Source organism: Gigantopelta aegis, unplaced genomic scaffold (genome assembly GCF_016097555.1).
Source record: "Gigantopelta aegis isolate Gae_Host unplaced genomic scaffold, Gae_host_genome ctg4094_pilon_pilon, whole genome shotgun sequence".
In the NCBI taxonomy this organism is placed as follows: Eukaryota; Metazoa; Mollusca; class Gastropoda; order Neomphalida; family Peltospiridae; genus Gigantopelta; species Gigantopelta aegis.
In genome coordinates, this window is record NW_024533677.1 from 19,105 (window position 1) to 30,407 (window position 11,303).

At 34.3% G+C, this 11,303-nt stretch overlaps 1 pseudogene; it reads right to left on the reverse strand.

The window, feature by feature from the left end:
• Positions 1-915: 915 nt before the first annotated feature.
• On the reverse strand, positions 916-10,174 carry LOC121392577 (annotated as a pseudogene).
• Between the last annotated feature and the right edge of the window lie 1,129 nt (positions 10,175-11,303).

An 11,303-nucleotide genomic window follows, 5' to 3' on the forward strand; every position in this document is an offset into this window, starting at 1 on the left:
ACAGATTTATGAGAGTATTCAGAAGATGATGGAAGAGAAAGACATAATTGTTACAGGAAAAGGACAGAGTAATTCAAGGAGAAAGACAGACACTACAAGAGAAAGATGACATAATTATTCAGTTAGTAGAAGGACGACAACTACTTGAGATAGATGATACAATGTTACAAGGGAGACAACGTTTGAAGACTCAAGAAGCAGATATCAAGAAGATAGAAAATATAGTTTTTCTTGTATATAGCATACAGTAAAGCCTATGTCTGAGAAATGGTCTTGTCACATTGGAAAATTATGAACAGCAGTTTGAGAATGAAGTCACTTGGTTTTAGTCCTCCATTCTTTACTCATCCATTTGGTTATATGATGTGTTTTGAAGTTGATTTTAGGAGTCCAGGTAAACATTGCGTATTGATTTATATATAGATGGCTGGTCTCTATGATGGTGGACTTTAATGGCCATATGTAGGAAAAATTATAGTACGTCTTCTTAACCAATTTGGTGATTTTAATCATTAACGATTATGTTTTTGATTATAAAGACTCAACAAAGGTCATCGAGTTATACAAGGTAATAGACGAGGACCACATTTACCAAGTAAGAGCACTGACTTTTATATGAGTTATTAGATGCTAATACTGACATGGAAACTCAGTTTTTGGTTGATAACTGCCTGAAGTTTCACATATTATACATAACCTTAAATGATTTCTATATGGACTTTTTTCAAAATATTTACAGTACTGATAATAGGCTTTATTTACAATAATTTCACAATAATTATTATTATATTACCATTACTTTAAACACTCAACCTTTTATTAATGCTCATGTGATGTTTAAGTTCAAAGTTTAAAAGTTTAATAAATGTTATAATAATTATATATATATTTTACATTCACTTTAATGTAAAATATCTATTTCTTTTGAGGAGCAATGATTCCTTCTAATTTTGTGCCTATTCAAATGATTAGTTAAAAATATATGTCATTTTTTTAAAGTATTTTTTGTCCTCACTTGAAGTTGACTGTTAGTTTTTTTTTAAGCGATTGTATTTCTTCTTGTATGTTTCTTATCCTCTAACTTACGATTTTCACTTTCTCTCTTCTCAACAGCATCACATTTATTCTTTAACTCTAGTATCTATGGAACATTAAATAAGCTGTAATAAGAAAGGCATTTACTAATGGGAGTATATATCATACAATAATACTACAGTTCTGTATGTAACATACCTGTTGTTCTAGATCTCTCTTCTCTTGTTGTAGTTTCTCAATACTTTCCTCCATGTCTGCTTTACCTTGTTCTGCCATTAAGAGACTTTCTCATGCCAAATGCTACACTATAGTACAACTAACTGTAAACAAGACAACAGTTAACATATTGCTATACCTGCTTTCATAGAGTTTGTCTGATAAGGCTGCTATGGTCATTCTGATTTTCATCTCGAACTCTACAGATTAAAGCTATTAATAACATGCTATTACAAATAATATTAGAACTACCTTAACAATAAGATACCTCTCTCTCTGAACAATTAATAGTAACTTGTCGGATAAGCTCATCTGAAAAAAAATGTAAAAAAAAAAATGAAAGAGAGACAGATTGCTTACCAAAACTTTGAGAGTAACCAGCTCTCTACGTACTGGACAAATCCCTGTCTCTCTTGCCCTGTCCTTTGTTGGAGTTTTGTATCAAGTTGTTCCTGTAATGTAATTGGGTCAATGACTAAATTCACAAGTTGTTCAGACACTGTACCTGAAGGGTTCATAACATCCAGACAGAGTAGCTGGTGTACTAGACACACATTGTTTCGATAATTGACCATCTTCTGACCACTCACCGAGGAGGAAGTATGGAGTCAAAAATTTCCTCTGTTTGTTGGTTTTTCTGAGCCTCCACTGGTGGCAGCTTACCTTTAGGTGGGCCAGGTAATGGGCCTCCACTCCAATAGCTGATATAGAGCTTTTTTTGGCAGATTTTTGGTGTCTTAAGGAAAGACAACAAGTGAAGAAGGATGGATTGATCAAAACTACTCCATGATCATTCTACTTACTTTTACTTTCTTGTCAACCATTTTTGCTGACAAAGTACGGGATTATCGTATTTGACTAATGTCTCTGTGGGTACGATGCATACTCGTCCATGATGAATTCTTTAGATGGAAGAAATGGTCAGTTCTTTATTTGTTTGTGTTTACTATGGTAACAGTGTACACGTGACACTTAAAAATTAATAATTCATAGTAAATTAATAAGACATTTGATTCTTGACAAAAATACTCTCTAATATATGTTTATTGTGAACACTAAAATCATTGTAAATGCATGTATTAAAAAAAGATTTAAAAATCACGAATTATATCCATACCCTGATTCAGAGCGTCCTTTCCTAAGTTCAGGGGGGTTGTCCAGCAATTACCAGAACGCCTTTCTTATGAGAACTCCACAAATTCTAAACCAGTAACACGAATTCCTTTCAAGTAAAGAGGATAACTTCACGCTGACTTAATCCTCTCTGGTAAAGAGAATGAGGTGATTTACACAGCATAACTGTTTGATAGGGCAACAATGTAACTTCTATGATTCCAGGAGGTTGCATCCGGGAGCTTCAGCCATCAAATTGAACAGGGAGAATATACAGACAATGTGATGATAATAATCTAATGTTAAGAAAACAAAGAGATATAAAACAACAGATGAATGTAATAGATGTACTTCTTTTCCCTGTGCAATATGTAAGCCATTTTTTATAGCCACCTTTAATTTGACCCTGTCATAATTACAAAAAATAATTAAAGTAATTAAACAGAGAAAGATATAACTAACCAAATGGACCGGTCCTGTTAAAACCCATCACTTCAAGTATCCATCATCAAATGAGTTCTTCTTAAACCCCTACAATAAAACCCATTAATTACAACACTTATTGGTCATTACAATTACCTCTTCCAAGTGTGATCCCCACCCAGGGGGGGGGGGGCTCAGAGCACCTCCCCAACTATCGTCATAGTAACATTAAAATAACCCTTATAGGCTTCACTTACCTCTGAATATAAGCAACCACCAGACCCTTTAAAACCAGTTGGTAGAGAATTAACTTACCATCCACCTAATATTGTTAGTATGGACATTTTAAATGAGACAAGGTGTGATATACTTTATTTGTTATTTGAGTGTGTAGTTCACCAGATGTATCACGAGAGAAATGTTTTTCTGGACACCAAGTTGTATAGTATACCCTTATTATGTAATCTAGTATTGTTATTATGTAATCTATCATATCCCATTATATAGTGTTATACCTGCTGTTAAAATTTTTCAGGATTTTCTTCACGGGCTTGATGGAAGTCAAGAGCAATTTCTGGCATCTAATCTCAACACCCAGATAATTGTTCATGTGTGATTAATTTACAGTTTTCTCCTTCCTGCTGTTGGGGACAGTGAACTTGATTCTGATCGAGGACTGGTAGGTAATTTGGTCATCCTCTTTAAATGCTACTGCCACCGATAAGTTGTGATGTAGGACACAGTAAATAAAATGGCTTCCCTTTAAAATTTTAGGATTGGACCGGGACCGATCAAAATTTGTAATATTGGCATCTTGCTATAGCACACAATAGTTGCATACATTTCTTTGGCGTGAGTAACCACCTCCCCGCCATTTAGAGCACGAGCCAGGTCATTTCTCTTATAAGGATACATAAGACAGCTGCTAGATATTTGACGATTATTATTTACGCTGTCCCAAGAGGAAGGACACGGCACAGGGAGGAGTCTTCAATGTGAGATGATATCTTCATAGGCGTCTAGTCCTCTAGACCCACCCAACAGTCCCATCACCTCCTCCAACCAGAATAACGAAATTTGGAAAACATTTCGAAAAGAATAGCAGGCTAAAATACTGACAATAGGATACACAAACTGTGCATGATTACTTACCCAGGTATGGACCGCCATTTGATAGATCATGGTACTTGATTAGGATGATGAGATGACGACAAAACCCATTACTTAATTCAATGCCTTGATTACCTCCACTTCGTCCATTACAAATACCAAAACACAGGTTCTTGTCTCACTGACAGAAATGGAGGCTAAATAGTACCCAATTTATAACTCATAATATTACGAATGAAATGAATCTTTACATGAATTATTAGGAATGACACAAATGGAGTGTGTTACTGTGATTAGACAAGCTGGGTATAGTTGGCTGCTGCAGTTTGCTAGACAACCAATTCTCACTAAAGAAAGCACCTGTGTAAATATTTGGCATCAATTTGGAATACAATAAAAAAATTAAGACAACAATTTTATACTCACCAAACTGTGGAAAGACCGGAACATCTATTTCTACGGGGGTCCCCCACCCCGCAAAACCGCATTCATACGATGGACTCATTGGTATAGAGGGATCTACAAAATGTGGACCATCATCAAAATCCTATTATATTACGTTATTATATTACCAGCTTTACCATCGTTTAATATAGTCCATTGCAAGCTCTTTAGATTGAAGGTGAACAGAATCCACTTTCCACAATATAAGACATGATGTTATTTTCTCTTTAGGATGCAAATAATAACGCAACAAATTAACGCTCCTCAGAGAATCCTATAACGTATTTGTAAACAAGTTTTAATTTGAATTATTAATAATTACTTTATACAACTCTTGTATATGTTGTGCCAGGTTTTGGTTTTCGTCCAATACTAACACACGTTCCTTAACCCCCTTGTGTTTGATTAGTCTCATCTAGACAATAATTATTAGGGTCATCCTCCTTGTTAGAAGATAACAAATTAATTGTTATTTTGTTAATAGCATACCTTCAATTTGAACAAAAAACTAATGCTTCTTTTATTATATCAAGAACAGTTGTATTCTCCTTGATTTTTAGCGTCACCTTAGACTGCTCAGACTTCAATTTACTATTAAAGACTTTGAGATTTATAATGAGGTTCCAGAACATTCTAAAAGATACAACAAACACTCTAAAATGTCTGTACAAATATGACATTAGCAAAACTTACTCTCTTTCTGATGTACAGTTTTAGTGGACCCTGAGATGTTGTATGCAAACTATATATCAATTCATGAGATTGTAATTGACGTTCAGTATTTTCATCAACATCAATTAATTCAGCTAAATAGAAAATCATTAGGACATGATGATATCCCACAACGACGTAAGCTGATACGCTATATAGGAATGTAATTAAGGGGCAATCATATTTGAATATTTTACCAATAATTCTTCAGCTTTAGTTTTGGCGTCAACATGAACTGGATGTAGAGTACGTTTGCGCCATTTTTTTGATCCCCCTTCACCACTTCATCCACAATAATAACTGGACGACCTACAGATAACATAGATTCCAGCTGGACCTAAGAAATAAATCAAATACCTTTACTGCCATAATCTTGAGGATCATCATCTTCTGAATGGTGAAAACAATTGCGATACTTCAGTATCTAAGGGACAAAGGTCAACGAGTTCGAAATTTGTTAAATATACTACTAACCATCCACTATTCTTCAATATTAAAGGTACTTTGACTGACAGACATTGACACACATTTAGGTGGTACAATCATGTAAACAAGATCACGAAAAGTACACACGTTGTTTTGGGGAACACTTTGATAATTCTCCAAAAACAGTTAGAATGCACCTGAGAAAAGCAGATATTAAGATTAAGAATCTCAACAACATACTGATATTCCACACCAACCACAACAGAAACCAGTCAGACATATATCTGTATAAACAGTTTTTGCCGCAACTTCACATTTAGCTGATGATGATAAGTTCCCTTCAATCGCAATGATGATAGAAAGTCACTCTGTATACAAGATAATAATAAAATGAGAGATAATAATAGAATACTTACATTGACCATAACTATAAGAAGCACAGTTCTTACAGTTGTTGAAAGCATTACAACGACACTGCTCATGTGCACAAATAACGACATACTAGAGTAATTAATTTAGAGAGTAATTCAAATATTTTAAATTGGAAGTGAGTATGTCAAGGACTACAATCACACCCGCTACCTTTTAATTGGATAATACAACTAACTAGTTAGTCTCATATTACAGGTGTGATATATTCAATAGTACAGCTGAATACTAATATTTAATATTTATTTCTATACCTTGACAGAAATAGTTAATCCATGTATTTTTTTGCGACAAACATTGCACCATCTCCTTTTCTTCTTGGACTGTTTGGGTCCTACCACACTCGTGTGCTATAGGACACTGCAAAACATTTAGTCACACAAACAAAGAATAGTTGTCAATAGTAACTTATAAAGTGTCTAGTAGATCCAATAGAGCCCATTATTTGTTGTGAAATGTTAAGAGCTTAGGGAGTGTCGTTCCTACTTCAACAAAGTATGCTCTATCTGCCTGGATCTGAAGGACACCTGTCATTAATATACTTACTGTAATTTTCTCTGCCAGCATATGGACACAAATCACCATTAGTCCAGAGAGACAACGCTCATGAGAATGAAGTGTACATACTATTATAACAAAACAAATACCATATATGGTATCTAATTCTCAATGAAGCATTGTTATTACAAATAACAATTTTAGTAACAATCATAATAATTATGTATATGATATCAAATACAGTAAGACTGGGAACTAAGCATTCCTTTTAATAACATTGACAATACTGTTCTCAAAGATAGTTTTCCAAACAACCTACTTGTGTGGTCATAACGTTATAATATATATATATAATATATATGTATATGTATAATTATATATGGTATATTTTAATAAAATAAACAAAAATTTTGGTTTAATCCCAAACTGAAACTGGCAATGCATTTCCAAAATTACAAGAGCACTCTTAACTGCAAGAAGTGTGTCCTAATTTGTTAACTAAATATATCATTTAGTACACAATGGTTTCAATAAAAATAACTAGATATATAATTTGTTATACTATTAACCTGTTGCATTGGTAGCCTTGGTTAATCAAACCCCACAGCATTTCAGAGCAGTGTTGACAATAAGTAGGTTTATAAAAATGTACGTTTCTGAATTCGTGGCCCATTTTAGATGCTATCAATATGGATCTTTTTTGTCTTTCTCTGCGATTTTATAAGTAGGTGTAATAAAAGGTGCCGAAGCACCTCTTCTCTAAGCTTCTCGACTTCGGTTTTGCCGGTCTTGCTTCGCTCTGCCATTGCCCTTTTGCAACTAAAGAATGGTTCCGACAAAATAATTAATTAGTGGGAGGAGCTAATATATATGCAAGCACACATGAGTGTATGGCAGGACAATCCTCTTCCACAACAAAACACTTCAGAAGACGAGTGGGTCAAGTGAATATTGGAGGTACTATTTTTTTAACAACTAAGACGACGCTTTGTAAAGAGAAGGATCCTTTCTCTCAAGACTATGTCAAGATGATCCAGATCGCCCATCTTTAAAAGGTGTGATATTTATTAGTTATTTTTCCTGTTTATTGGTTTATTTTATTACTTAGGATGATGAAGGTGCTTATTTATTGATAGAGGGAGGACCTCGCTATTTTCCTGTATTTTAAACTACTTGCGTCATGGGCAAACTTATAAGAGAACCATCTCTGCATATTGATGGTACAATAAAAAAATATTATTTCACACTATTAATAATAATAATTATTATTATTAGGTGTGTTGGAAGAAGCAGAATTTTATAATTTACCATCACTAATTGGACGAATAAAAGATAAAATGGATCGTCCAAAAGGAAAGGTATGTTACTTACTAAAGTAAAGAATTTAATGAGGCATTTAATACATCATATGAACCTGTAGTTTGAGACTGTCTAAGTAATTAGTTATGAGCCATAAACTTTATCTTAAGAGTAATGTATTTATTTTAAATTTTATTGGAAGAATCTTATACTTTTATTATTTTCAGATACAAAAGGGTGTATTCTGTGTCTTACCTAGTCTCAGACCCAGACTCCACTTTAAATGTAGAGTCTGGGTCTGAGACTATGTCGCTAGGTCTTACAGGAATAGCGTTAATTGGTCCTTGTTTATTAGATTTGATAGTGATCAAAAAACAAGTATATCGAGTAATCCATTGTCAAGAAGGAGAGCTAAACACAAATGTTAACTACACTCTCAGATGGTGGAAAATGACCAGGTAATTATAGCCACACCCTCTTATTATGTGACGCACACAACCCATCATTACTTAGTTAGTCAATGTTGGGTCCCAATACTCTTACAGCAGTGATGATCAATCTGAGTTTCTAGTTGTGGTTCCTAAAGTTTGACGAACCCCCTCGAACTCAAACCAAACCTACCAATAAGAAAAAAGGTAATCAGTGTCCGTGGTCCTCCTCATCTTTATTTACTCCTTAGGTCCTTACTGGAGGCATGGACTTAGAATGTGAGAGGAAACCCTATTATTATTTTAATTATTAATAATAATGAAAATACAGTGTTGTGATAAACAAATATTATGGCCTGCATACTTTTAAATATAATGATAATAAAAATTCTATGGGGAGAGATGGGGGGGAAAGAAGATAATCACACCAAGTCAAATAATTCCAAGATGCCTTCTGTAGTAAGACAATGATGTATTAAAGTCATCTTCATTTAATGGAGGGGAGAGACTTTCAAACATGTCTGATGGTAAAGACCCAGGCTCGCTAAGAGGTGGGGGAAAACTGACATTATCCGTCCAAATCTGCCTCGTGGCTAGCCATAGAGCCTTCAAAGAGATATCTTTACCAATCTATGTCTTGAGATTTTCTCAGCTTTAGTGGGCGTATTAATAGGAGATTAATTTTCATCTCCATCTGGACACACAAGGACATCATAGGCCAATTTTGACTAAGTAGATGCATTTTATAGGTCGCCAAAGTAAAAGACAGTAATATTAAGTCAGTTTTATTTTTATTTTTTACCTCTTACTCAGAATCTTTTACACATTCCAATTAAAGTATCTGAAGGTGCTTTGAATAACTAACAATGTCTTATCAGTAAAATCAGAAATACTTCTTAAATCGTTATAGGTTGTATATGACATACTAAATATTGATAAAATTAGAGTCGTTAATTATAATTATTAATAACCTCAATTTTCTTGATTTCCATTAATTTCCTTTAAAATATAGCGACACTGCATATATGTTTCATCTAATGAGACTCCTCCCTTTTTTGTACTCAAATGTTCTCGTAATCATGAATATGACTGATCTTCTTGAGGTTTCTGAGGCTCGGTAAAAAGGAGATACTTTTATTAAACCCACAAACACAACTGGATGTATTTCAGTAAAACAAGGTAGCTTTCATGTTGAGGTGAGTCCAGACTAATTCATACACTGTTAGGATTTTCTAAATACTTTTTATATAAGTGACTAACAATGAGTAATGTATTGTGGAATAAGTACAATGGCCCTGGCCCATTGTGGTAAAAAAACAGCGGACTTTGCCCACATAAGCCAACCCTACTGGTACAATACCTTAAAGCATCACATCAGCATTTATATTAAATTTTTGTATTAAAATAATGGAGTAAATACATTAGGTCTTCACCACACTAACCTCCATTGATGTGGTTCTTACTAGCTTTAGCAATTAATCCAACACCATTCTAGAACATTTTGTGATAAGCGTATATACGTCTTTTTTGAAACATTTAAAGTATCGCTGCTTCATTTAAATCAAGAACTCCATCAGGCGATGCATTAATAATCACAAACTTTCTTGTCAAAGTACCTAGAAGATGTTTCCGGCTTTCGTTCAAGAGCCTAACAAGAGATAGTCTAACTTAATGTAAGACAGTTTAAATAGTCCTTACGTCCTTCATCACTTGTAGAGGTTGAAGAGAGTCTTTCTTTTTGTCATAGTCCTGCAGTCACCACAGGTCCATTTCTAGTCTTCTTTAGCCTGGGAGAAGGACAAGACATATCATTCTATATTTATAAAATAGAGGGTGGACTAGGCTGAGATGATGGCGACGGGGATCAAAATTATAGTCAATAAAATGAAATGATAGACAACTAAAATCCGAAAATGAATGTGATTGAGGCAAGCCGAGGCTGACCTGTGAACCATTAAGAGGTAGTCGAAGGTCTCCGGTGTTCGATGGTACCGAAGAGCCGGGAAGAGTGCTGGTGTTCCTCCAGGAGCTATGGATGTCATACTCTGCTTGCTACTGAGTATGTTATCTTAACAGTAATCAGCGAAAGAAATTCACACGGCTACAAACCTTCCACCCAGCCATTATAGATATTCTTTGAAACTAGGCAGTGTTGAAAATTAGTGCCTAGTGGGAGGAGGAATACAAACTATTATACAGTTTATGTTAGCATTATCATTATTGGATTGTTATTACTACAATAAATATATATATTTGTGGAAAAACTGTATTTTTAATACATTTTGTTAAAAGAAGTAATGATCAAATCATATATTATAATAATGATATTTTTCTAACTTCCCTCATTTTTATTAATGAGGCATGCGCAGTACTTTAAGGGCGTGGTTAATTATATAATTATTGTCAAAATTTCAAACATTAAGACAATTATAACTATAATTATAATTATAGTACAAGAGCTAATCACAGCAGACAGCCAAACATAATATCACACCTCTAATAATAAAATGAGTTATAGGTTTATAACAGAATGCAACACTTTTTAAGCATCATCCCTTGTACATTTCCCTTGTCTTCTTTATTTATTACCATAGCCACGACCACCATATTTCTTTCAAAGTATCCTGAATGTCTCCAAATCTTTCCCTCTAGTCTCTGGAAGGAAACCAAAACAAACACAATACTTAATGCAGAATATCACGAAAATGTCCACCAAGCACCATAAGGGTGAAAACACTAGGAATATTTGTTGAAGGATACTGTTATAATAGCAAAAAACTCCAGTTGAGAGCAGTGGCAATACCACGGACGATTCCACGTATTTGTAAAGGAGCTAATTTCCCATCATCAACCAAAGGATCTTGACCCGCCCCAGAGAAAAACAATAATAAAAAACAGCCAAGCAGCGCAACAGCAATAAACTGAAAGAAAATCACTTGCTATAGTGGATGTGTTAGGATAGTTTTGTTCTAAGAAGAAAAAGATGCCTAGTAGCAGCAGTACTGAGTGGAGAGAGAAGAGCCACCTAATGTAAGAAGAAAACGTCGACCCTAACAAATCAACTAATAGAACAGATATTAAGTAAATATAACTTGAATAAACACCACACCAAAACTCAGCCTGAAATATTTGCTGTTTAACACCCATATGTGCTGTCCTCTAAACATTTCC